This window comes from Triplophysa rosa, linkage group LG12, assembly GCF_024868665.1.
Source record: "Triplophysa rosa linkage group LG12, Trosa_1v2, whole genome shotgun sequence".
In the NCBI taxonomy this organism is placed as follows: Eukaryota; Metazoa; Chordata; class Actinopteri; order Cypriniformes; family Nemacheilidae; genus Triplophysa; species Triplophysa rosa.
The window spans coordinates 2,447,217-2,455,924 of NC_079901.1; the positions used below are offsets into that span (position 1 = coordinate 2,447,217).

General features: G+C 37.7%; 1 long non-coding RNA gene across 2 annotated transcripts; it reads left to right on the top strand.

The window, feature by feature from the left end:
* The first annotated feature begins 3,041 nt into the window (after window positions 1–3,041).
* Window positions 3,042–4,994, top strand: LOC130562508 (uncharacterized). Of its 2 annotated transcripts, none has more exons than XR_008963978.1 (3): window positions 3,042–3,138; window positions 3,294–3,500; window positions 4,390–4,994. It is a non-coding gene; the product is annotated as an uncharacterized LOC130562508 (long non-coding RNA). The 2 variants fall into 2 exon arrangements; XR_008963977.1 differs by having other exon boundaries at window positions 3,066–3,163.
* The last annotated feature ends 3,714 nt before the right edge of the window (window positions 4,995–8,708 follow it).

Sequence of the window (8,708 nt, forward strand, 5' to 3'; positions counted from 1 at the left end):
GAAAGACTGTGCATACATGTTTCTCCATATATATAAATGAGGCGCCTGGTATCTTATGAAATTATGATGTAATGCACCCTCACATTTTGTTTTGTCTTTTAAACAGATTTAATAAAAAAATGTGTTGAAGTGTTGAAACCGATGCCGGCATACCAGGTTACTCCTAAAAAAATCCCCAATACACTTTTTTATAGCATACACACAATGTGACATCATGCAGAAAAAACAGCCAAGACAGAAACAACGGTAAAGCCTAACATAAGCAGTGAGTGGAGGCGGTAAAAATAACATTCTTACCTCTCTGATCTGTCTTCATTTCCACTTTCTTTGACTTCTTCCCATGCTTTTTCCCTTTCCCCTTCCTTTTTGTCCTCTTCTTCCTGTCGCCATCTGATGAGGATGAGGAGGAGTCAGATATAGTATCTGAAGAAGATTCAACTGAGCTGTCACTAGAGGTATCTGAAGACAACACAGTTGCCTGGCTGGAACCTGTGTCCTGTCTTTTAAGAGATGTTAAAATGGATACAGATACATACATAAGGCTCACATATTGCATATCATATGGTACATGGGAACATAACATGACTCAACTGTACTATCCTCCTTTTTCTTATGCCCTGACACTTCGCGTGAATTATGGGTGCAGCTTAAACAATCATTGAAAGACTACACACTAATTTGGGTACAATGAGATGTCATTATTCTACTCACGTTCAACCATCAAACATTAAAAGGAAAATGTTCATTAACTTAAGCATTGTGTAATATTTCAATGTGCATTAATTTATTTTGATAGTTACCTCCCTGAATAAAATGTTAATATAATAGGGATATTTTTATATCTAAAGATATAAGATATATTTTAAAGCATCCAAACCTGAAAATAATATTTTTGATCATTACATGTTCTGTGTTGTGAGACTTACTCAACTCAACTCAACTCAACTCAACTCAACTTTATTTATATAGCGCTTTTACAATTTTCATTGTTACAAAGCAGCTGTACATGAGACATATTGACTATAAGCAATATAATTAAAGTTGTACCTGCAAAAACAAGAAAAGGTTGAAAACACAGAAGACAGACATACCCACATACAAAACACTCCACACACACACAATATGCACACGTACTAAGAGACACACACACACACATGGATGCGCACGCACACACACACACACACACAACACACACACACACACACACACACACGTACGTACACAGACAAGTACGCACACACACACACGCTCAGTGAGAGCACACATTTAGGATAAAGGAGAGAGAAGCACAGGTCAAATATAACAGATAATAAATTCCTATATGCAATATTAATTAAGTAAAACTTTAAGATTCTAAAGCAGCCCCCCCGGTCAGGCAGATAGTGCAAAAACAGTATGCAAACGGTGGCGAGGAACCCAAAACTCTAATCGAGAAAAAAAACCTCAGGAGAACCCAGGCCCAACCAGGGGATTCCAGTTCCCCTCTGGCAAAAGCTGCTGCCTCTGCACAAGCTCCAGAGAACTTGCACAACAAGGCTAAATAAAATAAATAAACTTAATAATAAAATAAATTATAGTTTAAGATTATCATTAATAATCTAATAGCATTTGAAGTTTTGTGGTGAAGACATGTCAAGAGACCGCGTCCTTCTTTATCCAGCTCTATCATCTCAGCTCTTGTCAGGTCCCCACTTCCCATTCTCCGCTCTACCATCAGGTCAGGCCATGAACTGCATCCTGCTCGCTGTGGTAACCTTGGAACAATGAGACAAGACTGGCTGAGAGTAGAGTACTGTTCTGTACTCTTTGATGCAACAAGTACATCAGTTGTGTTTTTGGTTCCGGTTGATCTAACTAATGCAGCCTAAACCCTCTGAAGATTTATATTATGGAAGAGTAGTGTATGCAAGATTAAAAAGATGCGTCTTTAGTCTAGATTTAAACTGACAGAGTGTGTCTGCCTCCCGGACAGTGCAGGGAAGACTATTCCAAAGTTTAGGCGCTAGATAGGAAAAGGATCTACCACCTGCACTTGATTTTGAAATTCTAGGTATTACCAACTGACAGGATGCCTGAGAGCGTAATGCACGTGAAGGACTGTAATACAAAAGGAGTTCATTCAAGTACTGAGGAGCTAAACCATGTAAGGCTTTATAGGTAATAACTTACCTGACGCCAGTTGCTCTTTTAGATAGTCTCTCTCCTTGGTTAACTCATCAATCTTCTCTTTTTGCCACTCTACTCTCAGTTTACACATCTCCAACTCATGGGATTTTCTTTTCTCGGCCAGATTTGCAGTGGGGGCCACGAAGACACCTAATTAAAAGTAACTGTACATTATTGAAAGAACTGAGAACATTCTATTTACTTTCTTGTTGTCGAACAAACCCTCATCCCACAAAGACGACGTCGGGACCTCTAATTAGTGACTAGCTTGCTAGCTATAATTAATAATATGAGACAATAAACAGTGTAACATACTAACCAGTAGTGCCACTGACGGACGTCTCATCCAATGTCTCCATCCCCACTTTGGCATTCTTTTTGGTCAGGGTCCGAATGCCTTTTCTACTTTTGACTGAGTTCTCCATGCCATAAGCACACTGAAGTTTGCAGCACGATTCCTTTGTCGCCCCTATGATGATGTTTGCACAAATGGTTTAGCATTGTTCCCCTGTTGATTTCGTTTCAAAGCGGTAGCGCGATTTCCCTATGGCGATTTCTCCCGCCCATCAGATCGCAAATTGTCAAATACCACTAACGTAATTTTTTTTAAAGATGAGTAAATTTACCCAACTAAAGAAGCTTATTAATAAACCCAGCTCTATAAAGAATACCCTGAGGCTGATTAAATGGCTCCAGAAAAGGAAACTGCTAAAAAACTAAATTAAATGCAATATATGTCATCGGGTCATGAAAATATAATATAATATAATATAAATATAGCCTGTATAAAATGTAAAATAATGTTAAGTGCTTGCTGTGTGTGATAATATTGGAGGGCAATAAAACAATCATGCAATTGCATGCATCCCCTTTCTAAAAACTGGATTTGTCAACAGGCAGCACAGGAGGGAAGAGCAAAACAAATGTCTATAAGGCACAAATCAATCTTCAGCAGATCAAAGGTCTCCTTGAGTAAGTGGATGCAATTCATGTACAGGTAGGCAAGTGATAACAGTTGTAATATAAATATCTATGTCATAAACTTTGTTGCTGTTGTACAATATAAACATACATAATTTTTTTTCATAAAGGCGTTCATAAACATTATGTTTTATTTGCCTTTAAAGGTTTTCTCAGGGTCTACGGTTGAGGCAGATAGACATGATGGATGACATTATTGCAAGCAGTTCAGCGACTCTTAATAAAATGGCAACGAAAATAAGGGAAGTCTGTGTCACAGCAGTTGAACGGATGAGAAGACGTACAAGCCAGCAGATTGGTGGAAGAAGGGAGTTTGTTGTGATCGACGAAAGCCATTTTCGGCACAAAAAAAGGTATGTTATAGATGGTTTCAAAACAACATAAAAAAACGTTACTGCGCATGCGCGTGTTCATGGACTGCCCTTAACTTCCGGTACACATTCGCAGATTATAGAATGCCTGTAGATTATTTCTGATAACAAGAAAAAGAACCGAGAAGAACCATTACTTTGCTAAACTTGTCTCTCCAATATTGAATTTAGACTGATTATGTCAATACGGTTTCTTTAAATGTGACCAAACTACAGGACCTATTCAATGGTTTATTCAATAGAATTAATATACAACAAAATTCAACAAATCGATTATTTAATACAATTATTATACAATAAAGTAATAATAAAGCAATAAGCCCCAACAAGCAGTGGGTTACAGTGCATTTTATAATAGCTAAGGGGCATTGTTAGTCATTAAACCCCCCTAGGTGTTATAAAATGCACTTGTAACCCACTGCTTCTTGCGGGCTTATTGCTTTATTATTATAAAGGAGCTTATTGCTTTTATAAAACGGTTATACCATATGCATAGCAAGGCCAAGAAACACATGCAGCAACAGTGGCACAGTGACACTTAGACAATGTAATGCAGTCAACAGTTACAAATCAGGTATTTTATAATGGCTTACAACGCGGCTTAACCAACCAGAATCAAGGACCTGAACTGACCATTTTATTATATAAATTAATAATAACATAAATTAAATAAAATATAAATAGTTATATTATTAGACCGAGAAACAATCACTGACCGGAAGTTAACTGCAGTCCAGGCATGCGTGTCCGATGAAACGGTCTATAGCAAATTTGATTAAAATGAATAAATTAAATGTGAACAATAGTTACCAAAGTTATTGTTATTATGTATCTGTTTATGTCTCTTTTTGTTGTGTATTTTCTCCATTAGTATGGTAGAGGAAGAATGGCTGGCGGGTGGAAAAGAAAGAAATGGGTCAAATGTTAGGTGTGAGGCATCAGCAGCAGCAAATCTCTAGAAAACCTATTCTACCTCTTCTGGAGAGAAGATCTCGAAGACATCTAGTCCCCTTGATTGTGTATCATGTGAGGCCTGGATAATCAATTATCAGTGATGTCTGGCGTGCCTATCGCATACTCCCTGCACTAGGGTACAACCATCACACTGTCAACCACAGCAGGTGGTATGTAGATCCACACACTGGTGCCCATACCCAGCATATTGAGAGGGGCTGGAAATCCTACAAAGAGCAAATCTGGAGGCTTAGGGGAAATCGGACTGAGATTTTGCTTTCTGACCATCTTGCAGTGATTGACTGGTATGAATCGAAACACCATGAATGTGCATTTTGTCCGATTGATTCATGACATTTCCCGAAAGTACAAGTAGTCATATTCAGTCACAACCAGAACAATTTCATATAAAATTGTTTGATCATTTGTTCAATATTTGTTTTCCTATCTCAGCTAATTGTGTCTTTAGCTTGAAATGTAGAATTTATTTGTATTGTGTCACAGTAAGATCTGAATGTTGAATTTTGGCACTTCTTTGTGAAACAAGAAATAAAATAAATATTTCTATGTTCTGTGTACCTCTGTGTTGGGTTTGTTTTATATAAGATAACTGAGCCTTTGAATCTCCTTTGTAAAAGCTTTATAAAGCATAAATAGTCCACACTTTAGATGAGCTCACACAAAGAGTTAACTGACAACTACTAAATGTATTATAACTACCTGTATTATTCATGAATTACAGGTGTACTATGTGTTAATAAAGCATTTATTAATGCACTGAGCACCTATTAAGATATGTCTAAATAATAAGATTTATAAATGTACATTTAAATAGTTTGCTAATCATTTACTTACACTTTTTAAATGTACTTACAAACCACTTACAACTCTTAAATAACTGGTTTATAAATGAAGTAATACTCAATTTAGAAATAATAAATTGATCATTAATAAAGTATGAAAGTACAATTATTAAACACATTACATATATTCTTATAAATAAGGAATAAAGCATTTATAGCTGTATGTATGAATGTCTTACTAATGTCTATCAATGTTGAGATAATGCTGTACGAATGATGAATTAACTATTTACTAATGCTTTACTAACGCTTCATAGCATGCAGTTATTATAAAGTGTTATCAAAGATGTCGTTCTCATGTTGACGCAGTGAAGAGATCATGCAGGCATTAGAAAGACTGTAGTAAGAGCGATGTCTTATTTATTACATAAAATAAAAGGTCTGTGGATTTTAAGAATAAAAAGAAGGATAAAAGTCAGGCAGGAGCTAGGACCTGCGTTAATATTATAAAGTCTTTCCAGCAGAGATGCGTTAGGACCCGCGGTACTAAGGGTCTTAGCAGAGATACTCATAGATATCTATGGAGATACTTTCCAGCAGAGAGTCGTTGGAGAGAAAGATCGTCTTAAAATCACCCCTGAGGAGGTTGCTTTGATTCGGATCAGTATGTGAGTAACATTGGTTTTTCTGTTTGTTAGAACCAAGATATGTTGTTGTTTTTGTTCTAATATTAGCTTTGTGACGGAGCAGTTTTTAGTGTCATTGTTTATCTGGAACCGCTTTAATATTGTACTCGTCCAGATACTGGAGAGAGAGAGCAAGAGCGCATTGGTACTAAAACTGTAGAGAGAGCGCGTTTTACTCTCTTACTCAATGATGAATAAATTTACATTTAATCCGCGGGTCACATGCATTCCGAACCATAGAGTACGATCCGTACGGATCACGGATTATCCGCAATCCGTTTCACCACTATACCGCAGGGGAGAGGAAACGCCCGTTGTAGAGTTGTTTGTCTGTTTAGGGCTGCTGTACAAAACATGCCGACGAATTCAATGTATGTAGGTCCGCTCTGTATGTAGATATAAATAGATTATTCTAAGGTATTACAAACATAACGGTTCATTATGTAAGGTCTTTAAACACCTCTGAAGAAATAGTTTTGTATATTATATTGCATTTCTGTCAATAGATCCTCCTAAAAACCCTGTATTGTTCCTTTAAAGCTTCAGATTTTCTTTTATTGTGCTTCATGGTTGTTTAGGGGGACTGATGTTAAGTATCACCCTGTCGCTATTGCTTTCATTAATTACATTCATGTATATTAGACAATATCTACTTTCTTTCATTACATTATCGATACAATTATAACAAAATATTAAGTGCCCTTTAAACCTCAGAAAAGCCAGAGGCGATATTATCAAGGAACCAAAACTCTGTCAGATGAAAAAAATAAACAAAAACAGTCTAAATCAGGGGTCCCCTTCTCCAATTCACCAATTATAAACAAATAAGATATGCTTTGTGATTCCAGGCAGGGGTGCATTTCCCGAATAACAACATAACTTGCTGGTTAACCACCATAGTACGATGCAGTACTACACGTCACGACTGTTTCCCGAAAACATAGCATGCACATAAAAAATAAACAGATTGGTAACACTGGGGGCAATTCTCACTATTACCTAGTTGTTATTAGCATGCTGTCACGGACTTGGGGAGAAGAACCCAATTGCAGGCAGCGTTGGACAACAGACTTTAATAATAAAATATAAAACACAAAACAAAGGCCCACGAGGGGGTAAAACAATAATGACAAAGGATAAACAGGGACAAAGACTAACTAAATACTAGACTAACAAACAATAGACATGAACTAAACTCAACACTTACTACAATGAGACAGGGAATCCACAACAGGAACAAAAACATGAGAAGACGGTAAGCACAACATGAAACCACGTAGCAAACACAATGACCGAACACAGGACAATGAAACATGAGGGTTTAAATAGGGAAGACAAACGAGGGATAACGAGCAAGGGCAGGTGTAGAACATAAGACACAAGAGGGAGACAATACAGGAAACGAGAGGGGCGGGGCCAATGACAAGACACTGGAGAGAACGCATATTATTGTCAAAAGGACAATAATATGTTTCTCTCCACACATAACCAAAGACTTTGCCATGGCTCTGCTACAGGACCAAGAAAAACATGACTAAGGAAGCAGAGCCATGACACATGCCTGTTATATTGCCTGGCATATTGGCTGTTTATTAGTACTCACAAAGCACATATTCTGCATGACCAATCTCTGCATCCCTAATCCTACCCAATACCTTAACCTAACAACTACCTTACTAACTATTAATAAGCAACACATTAAGAGTTTATTAGGGAAAAAGTCTTAATTAATGGTTTGTTAATAGAGTGAATTGCCCCCTATTCTGAAGTGTGACCAAAAGATCTAAACTAAAAGACTTAAAATTAATTTGTATATATTTAGAATGATGGCTAAAAAATGCACTGCTTGTTGCTTGCTTATTTTGCTCAAGAGCATGATGTAAGTCTACATGTCATATTAACAAGGAACTGTGTGTCAGGAACATGGAGAGAAGAACCCAATTGCAAGCAGCCAGGTAGACAACAAAACATTAATTTAAATAATAAGCCCACGATGGGGAAAACAGGAACTCAAACAAGGGATAACAAAACACTTGCCACATGGGGCATAATCCAAAAGGCAGGGTAACAGCAAACATCAGGAGAACAAGGCAACAAGGTAGACAGGAACAATACAAGGATCTAGCACAACGCAGCAGCACAGGACAGAAAACACGAGGGCATAAAATAGTGAACCAAACCAAGAAGGGAACAGGTGTGGGGCATGAAATCGTTAACAAATACTAATAAGGAAATGAGAGGGCAGGGACATAGATGAGACTGGAGAGAGCGCATGTTATGTCAAAACAAACAATGGCATGTCTCTCTCTACACAAAACATGAGGCTCTGCCATGATCCTGCCATAAAACCAAGAAAGACATGACATGATGAGGCAGGCATCATGAGTGCTTCTAACCACAGCTCAAGAGCTGGAGTTCCAAACCATGCAACTTTGCATTGCTGTTTGCGATTGATCGTTGGAACGATGGTTTTGGGAAATTGTTTATTTTTGTATGCAGGAACGATGGAATTTAGGACCATAGTTAGCCAAAGATGCTATAGGGAAACGCACCCCTGGTTCACAAGTCAGGCTGTAGATTGATTTGAAGAGAGTTGACATACAGCGGTGTCGGTATGGGAACAGGCGCTGTAGTCTGTCCAGCAGAGTTGCTGTTTAGCCAGTAATGGATGAGTACCATAACTGTGTTGCAGTTTTAGCAGGTTCTGGCATGGCATGTTAATTACTGGCCAAAGTGGTTTGTGGTGA